We start from the raw sequence: 12,200 nt of genomic DNA, 5'->3' as shown, positions 1-12,200 counted from the left end.
AAAACATTAGCACAAAAATGTCATTGTTCTTGTTTTTTTAACTTTTTAAGTCAGACATTCGTCTAACATTTTGTAATAGTTACTTCTTGTTTCAAAGCATTTAGGGAACATTCAAAAGTAGCGTTCACATAATTTTTTGCAAAATGAGAGAACAGAATGTGCAGTTCGCCCAGAAAAGCGTTTTTAAAATATTTAGAAAAACCTGGACATTTTGAATGTCCAGTGAACATTTAGAAATAACATTTAAAAATTTTCATAACTTAATGGAAGCATTTGCGAAATATTATTAGATCATATTTTTCTTACCTGGGATAATGCTTGATGTTAGAATGTTGCTAAGCTAATACGGTGATACCAAAATCTCTCATGGCAATTCGTAACTATTTTACGCTTAGGCAAATGGTGTTTTGTTTTGCTTTCTCCTCTGCCCTTCCATGTTCGTCAATTCTCATTGGAGATTACGTTATACACCTATGTTCTCCGTAATCCGCTGGAAACCCGCTCTCTCATGAAAGCGCATACGAATGTAAGCGGAAGCTAGAGGTTACAGTTAAATATGGATATTTTTCATACACAAACTCATCGCTTCAGAAGGTCTTTATTAACCCCTAGAGCCATGTGGGGCACTTTTTATGATGGATTGATGCACTTTTTTGGGCTTCAAAATTTTAACAGCCATTTACTGCCATTATGAAGCTTAAACGAGCCAGGACATTTATAAATATAACTTTGATTGCATTCATCTGAAAGAAGAAATTCATATACATCTAGGATGGCTTGAGGATGAGTAAATCATAGCGTTTTCATTTTTGGATCAACTATCCCTTTAACATGTTGGTAAACTAATGGAGTGATACGAGACATTCTCATGACAATTTGTTACTTTTTTACTTTTTGGCAAATTGACAGCTAAATCATATGAATTCATATGAGCATGCAATTTCATTCATACATTCACATAAGATCTTCTTAAGCCCCTTTGACAGTTAGGGGTGAATGTTCATTCTTATGTTTTTGCTGAAAATCATACATTTTCATACAAATTGCATTGTACGATCTGATACAAAATTGCCACCTCATAAAATAGTTACATTTTCTCGTGAGACCAGCTTAATGATATAAATATGCATAATATATCGCCTTAGATTGAACTTGTTTTCTGTACTTGTCAGGATTTAAATATTAATAGTCAACACTTTCACTGAGAATGCATTCTGGGAATATCTATCTTCTCATTATTACATTCCAAATGGGATAAATCCGCCTCCAAAGGGCACTTCGGAGTGCAGAGAACAATCATGGCTGCCATATTGAAGAGTCATACAAACCAAAGTGCTCAAAACTAGGCACTTCAAAGTGCCCTTCGGAACAAAGGATTTCGAAGGGTAAAACTGATGGACTTTTCATTCCCATGATTTTATGTGTGTGACGACAGCAACTCGGCAAGATGATGCAGAAGTGTTTTCAAAGGAACAGTTTTTTGGTCTCCTGCACCCTTGATCCCTTGAAGGGATGAGTCATTCGGAATAGAAAGCATTTGACATTAGATATGGTATCTAAACTTATTTTACTTCTGTAATGTGATGTATTTCTGATTGCTGGATATTTGATGAGAAAAAAGGGTAGGGAAGCACCTGATTTTTTCAATTGGATCATGAAAACATGACAGCTTATAAGTGGCCAATTTAGAACATGACTATATTACATTCCCCCTCATTTATATATGCACACACTCTAAAGCCATCTTTCTCCCCTTCTCTTTCTTCTTTTTAATAGAGGCCAGACATAACACTCTGTTCTCCATGTGTGCCGTGCCACACACATCTTTTCTGAAGCACACACCCTTGCTAAGCAGCTCTGGTTCTGTTTAAATTGTTAATTACAAAGCCTTGCATCATTGTGTGTGTGTCAGTCCATTTTATACATTTGCCATCACTCTAGGGTTTTAATGTTAACAGAGCTTTGGAAATGGCCCAAACCTCTGACAAGAGCTGCCCACTGTGACATGTTTTACAGATTACGCTGGCTGTGGAAAAATTTCCAGCCTGACACTTGCGCAGAAACAGTGTTTATCTGGCCTGAATATGATCATGTGATGGTCTGGGAGTCAAATTATATTAATTTTATTCTGAAATGCCTTCACTTGCTGTCAAAATTCTCACATTTTTTGTGTTTATTTTTCAGCCAGGTGTGACAACATGCTACGTTGCTTCACTGTGTGACCTCAGAGCTCAAACAGAAGTCCAGATAAGGATGTGGCCGCTTGAATACCCCTGTGTGTTTCCCATAGTTCAGTTCCCAGACTGAAAAACCTCTGAGTCAATGCCTGAGAATGCAGAGCGGGCATTGAAAACTACTGCAGTCTGCACAAATGCCCTCTGTGTGACGATACATGCAGATAATATCAACAAAAACAGCTTGAACCATTCTCGCTGGTTTAGAGATACAGCACATACTTTTAAGGGAACGTACTATGTTAAACACAAGATTTGACATGCTGTCAGTAACCACAGAAAACCATTTAAACTTCACCCTCAGTTTGAAAAACAAATTATTGTGTTTACATTAATTTGGTTACAACTAAATTCAGAAATGTGCTGCTAGCATTTTTGTTTAAGCGCTTATATGGTTCTCCCATGTAAAATTATTAAAGTCGTGCATTACTAACAATACAGCTCATTACTGTAATATATAATATGATTAGCTTGTACTGAACCCTGAAAATATTCATTTAAAGGGACAGTTTGCCCAAACTTGGGATCTAGTTTTGGGCGCCACTGACTTGCACTATAGGGACACAAACAATTGAAAGAAACACTGTTTAAGTAGATTATTAAATTATGACAATTTTTATTTTGGGGTGAACTGTCCTTTTAAGAAGTAGATGGAAGTTGATTGTCTTGTGAGTTTGTGAGCTAAATAACACTAACATTTATTTTTTTTTTGGACATAAACTGTGTCGTTTTAGACATGTACTATGGTAAAAATCCTCTAAAAGATGCTCTATTAAATCATTAAGGAACTTGAGGTACTCACACGTAAATGACCAGTTTTAGTAATTTACGTGCGAGTACTTCTCTAAATATTGTATAAGACGCAACCGTTTATACTGTTATAGCTATATTTATTCTGCATCTACATTATGGAGTTGACATAAAGCTTATGTGGAAGGTATTATACAAATCTATTTGGCATGTCATATTTTTCATTTCATCCATTTTCACCTCAGGCTAAAATACAGAGTAAGTGTAAACAGGCCTTTGCGGATCCCGTACAAATGTCAACAAAAGGATTTGCACAGGAGAACTTCCCAAATAATGAGCTTTCTGCTTGCATGGCTGTATGCTAATTCCACACAGCCTTTAAACCTGAATGATAGTGTATTTTTGCGTGTTTGTTTTTGGTTTTATTTCCTTTCAAACACAGCCCTCTGAGGGTGAACTCCTTTCCTCAAACTTTGACACGATGTCAAGAAGACTAACGAACTGTGTAGTATCTCTTCATGTATAACGACGGGTGTCTGTCAAATCAACGTGCAACTCAACTCGTCTGAACAAAGAACATCAATGTCTAATAGTTTTATTTAGTTTATTTGCTGCTTCTGTCATTTTGAAATGACAGTAATTACAATATGGCATGAATGCAGCATTATATAGCTACTGTTTATTGCCTACTATGCATATTAGGATGCAGGAATTGTGTTAGATAACTCCCTGTTCATAGTCACATGACAACAAAATACTCGATGGCTGCATCTGAAATCACATACTCTCTGAGTAGTTACTTCTTTTGGATAAGTAATTGATTCTTTGCAAAAACCCGCTCTTCTTAGTTACTGTTGCTATGTCTGACAAGCCATGCCACTCTCACGCAACACATCATTTTCTCATGCAGTAAAAAATACATCGCGGAGCAAAGAGGAAACTGACGACATGCCGACAGACAAGACAGAGCAGGTTACTTCATTTTTTAAGAAATTCCAGCAATAAATACAGTTTTGTGGCTTTTTAATGTGCTGTGACAGATCCCTATAATGCCTGTTCAAGTTACACGTAAACCATTCATCTTTTCATATTAACAAAGCACGAAATAAACATAAATGGACATAAGAACATATTTTATTTCAGCCTTGGAAAGACATCAATATGCAACATTGTTCAAGTTTAAGTCCACCGAAGTTAAACTATTCTCCTCTCTGATTTGTTTGTAGGCAAGATGGTGGATTCAGCGTTATGATTGGTCAGATCGTCTGTCAATCAAGCTCTTTGTGAACAGTCAATTACTTAGAAAGCATTAAAACTGTATGTTCTGTAATGTCTGTATACGAATGTAATTCGGACTTACTACATGTTGACATTGCCATGATGTGATCTACTGTACCAGCGTCAATTGCGTCACTTCACTGCTTTGCAATCCTCTCTGGTGGCCTCTTGGGATAGTAAATTGTCCATTGGATGTGTACTTAAGAATTTTCTCAGTCATCTGAATAAATTTTGCCAAATATTTATGAATATTGTAAATTCGGACTTACTATGTTAACATACTGTTTTTTGCCTACTATATAGGGGAAGTATGTAATTTTGGATACAGTCTATACCACTTGCAAGGAGTTATCTGTTAGCATTTCTATTCATCATTGGCACTTGCTTGGCTGGCACATCACTAGGAGAAGTGCACAATGCTAACAGGTAAACCTTTGACCACTATCACTTACTATAAGAAATAAGAGACAGAAAAAGGGACATATTTATAATGCTTTAACCTGTTTTGCCTTTTCCAATTCTTTGTTAAAAAACATGCCAAACTAAACATTTTTCAAAGATTTCAGCCTTTATTTAGTCAATATTTTAAATGTTTTAAAGCACTTTTATTTCTTACAAATGTCTGTATCATTATACCACCTTGATATTTTGACTGTATGCCTCACAAAATAATTTTAATTTTGAAACATGTAAATCATTCGATTTGTTAATTCCATTTCTTACTTTTAAATAATAATAATAATAATTAAAAAAATCCAAACCCACTAAAATTAGTTATTAATATGTTTTCTATTTAATGTTACATTATATTAGAAGTGATGTAGCGTATCATATTTTCAGTCTGTTCTTGGGAGTAAAAGTATGAAAGTCATGGAAAGCTTGATGTAGGGGACAGAATGAATATCATCCGCATCATCACTCAGTGAAATTAATAATTGATCAGGCAAACTCTAGACGCCAGGGGAAAAGTGATTTTCCTTGAGGGCCCGCGGTGACAGATGGCGAACCACCGGATTTCAGTCTCCGCCCAATCGTCTCCGAATCCCCGCCCCTCTCCGTGACATCACCGGCGCTCCGGCCCCGCCCAGATGTGATGCGAGAAGCGTTTGCCCAAGAGCCACAAAGGAGCACAAAGTGAAGTGACCAACTCAACGCTACAACTGCGCGCTGCTTTGGATAAACATAACAGGAACGCAGAGGTGAGTGTATGCCATCGTTGCGCTTTTGTGCCTGTTAATCCTCTTGGCTGCTTTTGAATTGATTATATTTTGAAAGATCAGAAATGTTTGTGTTACTGTCTCAGGGCTCTGTGTTTTGAACATGCGTTTCTTGGAACATTTCAGCTGCTCTTACGAACCTGAAGTTGAATATATTTCAGGTTTATTCAATTTAAATGCATAAACTTTAATGAGCAGATTCTTAAAGCGACATGAATTATATATACATTAAAAATCGTATAAATGTTTTTAGAATTAAAAAAATATGTGATGATTGATGATTGAATGAACTCATAATACTTAGATCTGATTTGGACGTTCCCAAAATTTCCCTTATAAACACTACATAAAATAGATGTATTTTTTGAAAATTTACATTGGTTTCTTCAAACATGTATTTTAAGTTGCCAAAAAACATTATAAATATATATGTTTATGCCAAGATAGCCTCCCATAATAACTGCAGTTGCTACTACTGAAAAATTATTAATATGTAGCCTACTGTAAATATGATTTCTCAAAGATGTGATTAAAACAAGTAATTTTTTTTTACAAGAAAATACTATTTCACTATTCCTAAAACTGTACATTGAATTCAGTGTTACTTGCTGTTTCTTTGTAATTTGTTTAGCTGTTTCTTAGTGCAAACTGTTTCTACTCATTTTTATGTGGTAAATTTGGTTACAATAGTTCATTTTAGTTACTAATCTATTAAAATTATGATTACCATGGTACAGTTTCACTAGGAACAACTTGTTCTCGCTTGACAGTTGGTTATTTGTTACCGTGGTTATCAGTGTTTGACAGTCATGACCACCCCGTTGGTCATTTCTAATGGTGAGGACATCCTATACATTCCCCCTCCCTCTCGGCTCCCATTTCCAGCCGTCTATCCCCTCTCCTTTTCCTCCCTCCCTTTCCCACATTCCTTTCAGACTTTGAATGGAACAGGACTGACCTGTGGCATAACTTAGCATCGTTTTTCTACAAGACCTCAGCTCCCCCTCTTATATTAACTATTTATTTTCAAGTTACGTGGTGTATTAAATATTCATGGTTTGCAGAACAAATGGCTGCTGCTACTTTAGATTGGTATGGGTGGGTGTGTGTGTGCGCGTGTGTGCGTTTGTGTGTATCTTCTTTTCATAAGCTTGTTTGTAGTGAAACTGTATTTGTTGAGTCAGGAAACATCTCAAAAGCTTGAAAAGTTACGTCACAACAGTTCCAGATCCAATACAAGTTAACTATGTTGACAATCTGCTGTCGATAACCAAAGAATAAATTGTCTTATTTGAAATGGACTTGCTCTTTGGTTTGTGAAAACAAACAAAAGATACTTGTAGAGTAGCAATCTTACAATGGAGTTTCTTACAAAGCTTTGCTACAATATGTCAAGAATAGCCTTGAGAATTTAAAAGTTATACATGAGTCTAGTCTGATTGTAATAACTTACTAACCTTGTATGTGCTAATTTATAACAATGTAAGTTTCTAACATTGTTACAACAATGTAATAGCTTTTGTATGATACACACAAGGATAACATGATGGAGTTTGATAATGTTGGTATCTCATAACAAGAGGTGTATCTAGTTATGTTTAGAAAACATTGTAAACGTAATCTAAATATGTATGTTTTTACAAACTGAGTCGAAATTAGTTTCTCTCGAAATTGACCAATAAATACTAATCGAGCTTAAAGAAGCTGTGTATATTTGCATTGTTCAGAGTCACCTGATCCCGATTAGACATATGTCTTAAAGATTGTTTGCGTGAGAAGAGGACTTGCTTTCAAAAAGGAGTTGTATTGTTTTTAACTCGACACATCATTAACAAAATAAATAAATAAAAATAAAAAAGTAAGTCATGTCATGTAACATCCAAAATAATCCATCTAAAGTGTGTAAAGCTGTAGTATTCATTCTTTAAAAGTGATAGTTGTAAAGATTCATCCTTAGCTCAATTTTTAGCACAGCATGCAAGTTTAACTAAAAAAAGTAAAGAAAAAGTGTAAAACACACAACATCAAAAATTCTGTTTCATTATGGAAAAAACTAAACAAAAATGCAACTCCAAAATCCAAAAGTTGTCTGTCTGAAATGTGTATGGCTACAGTATACATATAATATAAAATAACTAAAATTAATGACATTTCACCGACTGTTTTTTGTGTTGTCCAGAAAAAAACCCCGCAAGATGCATTGTCCAAAATTGTGCGACTGAATGTGTTCGTTCTAAAAGCAAACCTTTAACACAACCTTTCGCAAATTTAATTACCACTTAAAATACCAAAAGTGAAGTAAAAAGTATATATCAAAATTTGTAAAACCACAAAAAATAAATAAATAATATATAATAACCAGTCTGAAATGTATACAGGTGTAGTCTCCATTTTTTGAAAAGCAATAAATTGAATGATAATCTTTAACATAACCTTTAGCACAGAACGCTAATACCAAAACTAAAAAATATATAACATAACTAAAATAAATTGTCACACATTCTGTCTCATGTTATTCAGAAACAAAAAAAGTGCAAAATCGTCCATCTGAATTGGACAGCAAAAAAGTGAGAAATTAAATAACAACCTTTAAAGTCATGCTAATTTAAGAATCGCCATTAAAAAATTTAGAAGTAAATAAAAAAATATATACACAAACCGTAAAACCACAATAAAATAACTACAATAAACGACAACATCTCAGATGAGACACATTGTCTAAAAGTGTCCATATCGTAAAAAAAAAAAAGTACCAAAGTACTTTAACATAACCTTTAGCATAGCACGTTAATACCAAAAATAAAAATAAATAAAAAAATAAATAACATAACTAAAATAAATGATGTCCCACATTCTGGCTCGTGTTGTTCAGAAAGAGAAAACAATGTGCTTTGTCCAAAATCGTCCATCTTAATTGGACGAAGAAAAAATTATAAATTTAAGAATCGGCACTAATTTAAGAATCGGCACTAAAAATGTTAAAAGTAATGAAAAAAACATATACACAACTATAAAATCACAATAAAATAACTAAAAAGACAACATGTCTTAAATGCTGTCTTGTGAGACACATTTGTCCAAAATTGTCCGAACCGTAAAACTCCAAAAGTGAATAGAATAAACTACAGCATGTTGTCCATACAGCTGAACTTGTATCAAAGCCCAAACACTTTCTTCACAGAAGTGCCCATCAGCAAAAAATAAAAATCACTCTTTCTATTATACATGTCTTGCCTACTGTACATAAAGCCATGTTAGTCCAGCTTAGAACAGCAGTGTTAAAATCCCCCTCCAGTCAGATGGCAGTCGACTGTGGAAAAAAAAAAAGCCAGGGCATAAAATGGCAGATCGTTTTACAAGGATTTAATATTTCAGAGTTGGCCATCAGGAGAGATTACACTGTAAGTAAATTGTGGCTTTTACAGCATTTATCCTGAGGCAAGCAGGCCTGATCTAGTTCAGTTCGCATCCAAGTGGCCTTTCCATTCCCGTAGCTCTTCCAATATGAATGACAGTTATAGACGGTTTGCGTTATGATACTATATTTAAAGAAAGCCGCTGGTTTCAGTTTAACTTAGAGTAAGTACTACTCTGAAGAACCTAGAATTATATACTCTCTTTTGCTTTTCTGTGCGTCGGGATGAGGGAGTATATTGTTGATGGTATCAGTGGGTGTCTTTAGCTGGGATCATGACCAAGACCTGGGCGGTTTGTTCGCTCAACAGTCTGGGGCTCGAATTTAAGCCTGTTGTCTAACCCTCTGATTGCTGATGATTCATCGGCCGCAGATGTAGCCTATTTATATATAAACTAGCCTTGGTAAATCTTGGTAAATTTTAGTTCAAGTTGAAGTAGGGGTGTGCGATATGACGATTTTTGATCGTGGACGATAAAAATGTCTCCACGATCTGGTTTTTAAGAAATATCGTAGTATCGTGCTACAGCACACATGATGTCAAATACAGTTCTGGCTCCTCCGTCTCTATATACTGCACAACACGACATACAGCAGTAGAGTTACTCTGACAGGACACTGCACTTATTCGCGATCGCAAAAGTACATTATTTGCACACAAGCCTTGCTGGTTAAATGTTTAATTCGCGCGCTGGTCTGATGTGCGCTTTATCTGAGCGCATACACCTGAAGCACGCGCACTAAAAAGCCTGTCTAACAGCGCCTGATTACTCGACTACCTTATATTTTGCGATAATACTGTCAAAACACACAAGGTTTTACATACAGACTCAGTTGGTTATCTCTAAAATTAAAGTAAATAGTTAAGAGAGAAACAGATGCGTGCCTGTATATTAGATGCGTACAACTCTTAAAGGGACAGGACACTAAACATGCTGTCGACTGTCATTAAAGGGATAGTTCACCCTAAAATTTAATTCCTGTCATTATTTACTCACTCACATGTTGTCCCAAACTTCTATTAATTTCTTGTGTTCTTTGCTGAACCCAAAATAAGACATTTTGAAGAATGAGGGTAACCAAACAGTTGCTGGTCTGCATTGACTTTGACAGCAGGAAAGAAAAATCCTGTGGAAGTCACTGTGGACCAGCAACTGTTTGGTTTTCCACCTTCTTCAAAATAGCATTTATGTTCAGCAGAAGAAAGAAACTCATTCAGGTTTAAAACAACTTGAGTAAATGGTATAAAAATAAAACATTATATGACAGAACTGACAGACAGATGACAGAATATTTATTTTTTGGGGAACTATTCATTTAATGTTAACAAAACGCAAAGAGAAAAATCACTCACTATTCTTGACTGAAAAACTTTAATACAGTTGCTTTAGGAATCAGTCTATGTAGTGTTTTATTTTTATATTTGTTCATTCAATTTCATTGAATGCTCTGCTAAATACACCTTTTGTACCTGAAAATAAAGCACTGTTTGTTTTATTTGTATATTATGTGTATTTGTAATTTGCATCTTTGTTCTTATTTTTTAATAAGAAAGATAAAATAATGACAAAGATTTTTATCTTCGCCCACTTTGGCCTAAATATGTCTTTTTTTTTTTTTTTTTTGTTACCTTGAAAGGCTGTGTCTTTCTAGTTTGGCTGTAATGCTCAGACAACTTGTAAAACCAAAAATAGTAAAACTAACATGACAAAGAATCGTGATAAAATCGTGAATCATGATATTTCTAAAAAAAATCGTGATATGATATTTTTCCCAAGTCGTGGCCTAACGGTTAGAGAGTCGGACTCGTAATCCAAAGGTTGCGGGTTCGAGTCTCGGGCCGGCAGGAATTGTAGGTGGGGGGAGTGAATGTACAGCGCTCTCTCCACCCTCAATACCACGACTGAGGTGCCCTTGAGCAAGGCACCGAACCCCCAACTGCTCCCCGGGCGCCGCAGCATAAATGGCTGCCCACTGCTCCGGGTGTGTGTTCACGGTGTGTGTGTGTGTGTTCACTGCTGTGTGTGTGCACTATGGATGGGTTAAATGCAGAGCACGAATTCCGAGTATGGGTCACCATACTTGGCAGTATGTCACTTCACTTCTTCCCATATCGCCCACCCCTAAGTTGAAGCATGAAACGAGTTGAGAACAGGTTTTTTTTTTTGATAATATCAAATTAAATAAATTATATTTAGCTGAAAAAAAAAAAAAATGTATTTATTTATTTTCAAGACAACTGAACATGCTTTCCGCTAAAATTCTCATTATAATTTTGGGTAAAATATTTAAAATCCTAGGTTTTCAACCAACTGTGAATTTTTTTCATGATATTTGCTAATATTAATTTATTTCAGGTTAAATTGCGATTTTAAATTGTGAAATATGTATTGTGTTTTATATGTATAATTTGTGCTGATTATCAAATAATGTATAATAAAGAAGTAAAAAAAATGATAGATATTTTATAGATATTATTTTAATTCTTAGGCCTTCAACCAAGGGTCTGTGAACTTTTAATGACATTTTTGAATATTGATTTAAGTTGAATTGTATATGGTAACACTTTACAATGTGTCATTTGTTAGCACTAGTTAATGTATTAACTAACATGAATATGAATATATATATATAATATATATATATATATATATATATATATATATGTATGTATAGGTATATATTAATGATATTTTCTTAGGTTTTCAACATTGGGTCTGTGAACTTTATACAGTGTGAAAGTAAAAAAATTATATAATGCATACAATATTTAATTCTATAAAATTATAAGAATCGCATGGCAACCTGCACTTGAAGAGAATTTAATTTAATTTTATTTTATTTTATAAGCATTTGTGGAAAACATGCACAACTGTCATTAAAATAGTGCAAAGATAATCCAAAGAAATAGATTTAAATTTTCTTAAGTTAAAAGGTTATATATTGCATACTAGTGCTGGGCAACGATTAATCGCATCCAAAATAAAAGTTTTTGTTTATATAATGTATGTGTGTGTGCTGTGTATATTTATTATGTATATATAAAGACACACACATACAGTATATTTTTTTGAAAATATTTGCTTGTATTAATTTATATTAATGTAATTTATATTATACAACTATATTTAATATATAAACATAATATATTTTTCTTAAATATGTGTATTTATATATACATAATAAATATACACAGTGCACACACATATTATGTACACAAAAACTTTTATTTTGGATGTGATTAATCATTGTCCAGCACTATTAAATACTAATATATATAATTTAAAAAAGTTATTATATTAAAAG

General features: G+C 34.2%; 1 protein-coding gene across 1 annotated transcript in view; it reads left to right on the top strand.

Moving 5' to 3' along the window:
• The first annotated feature begins 5,359 nt into the window (after positions 1-5,359).
• Positions 5,360-12,200, top strand: part of sh3bp4a (SH3-domain binding protein 4a) — a 48,675-nt gene continuing 41,834 nt past the window's right edge. The window contains exon 1 of the mRNA XM_079425144.1: positions 5,360-5,461. The gene's annotated coding sequence lies outside the window, so the exon portion shown is untranslated. The remainder of the gene's footprint in view (positions 5,462-12,200) is intronic.

The sequence above is a fragment of the Barbus barbus genome, assembly GCF_936440315.1.
Source record: "Barbus barbus genome assembly, chromosome: 9".
In the NCBI taxonomy this organism is placed as follows: Eukaryota; Metazoa; Chordata; class Actinopteri; order Cypriniformes; family Cyprinidae; genus Barbus; species Barbus barbus.
The sequence above is the reverse complement of the archived record's forward strand: the minus strand, read 5'-3'. Positions and strand labels throughout refer to the sequence as shown.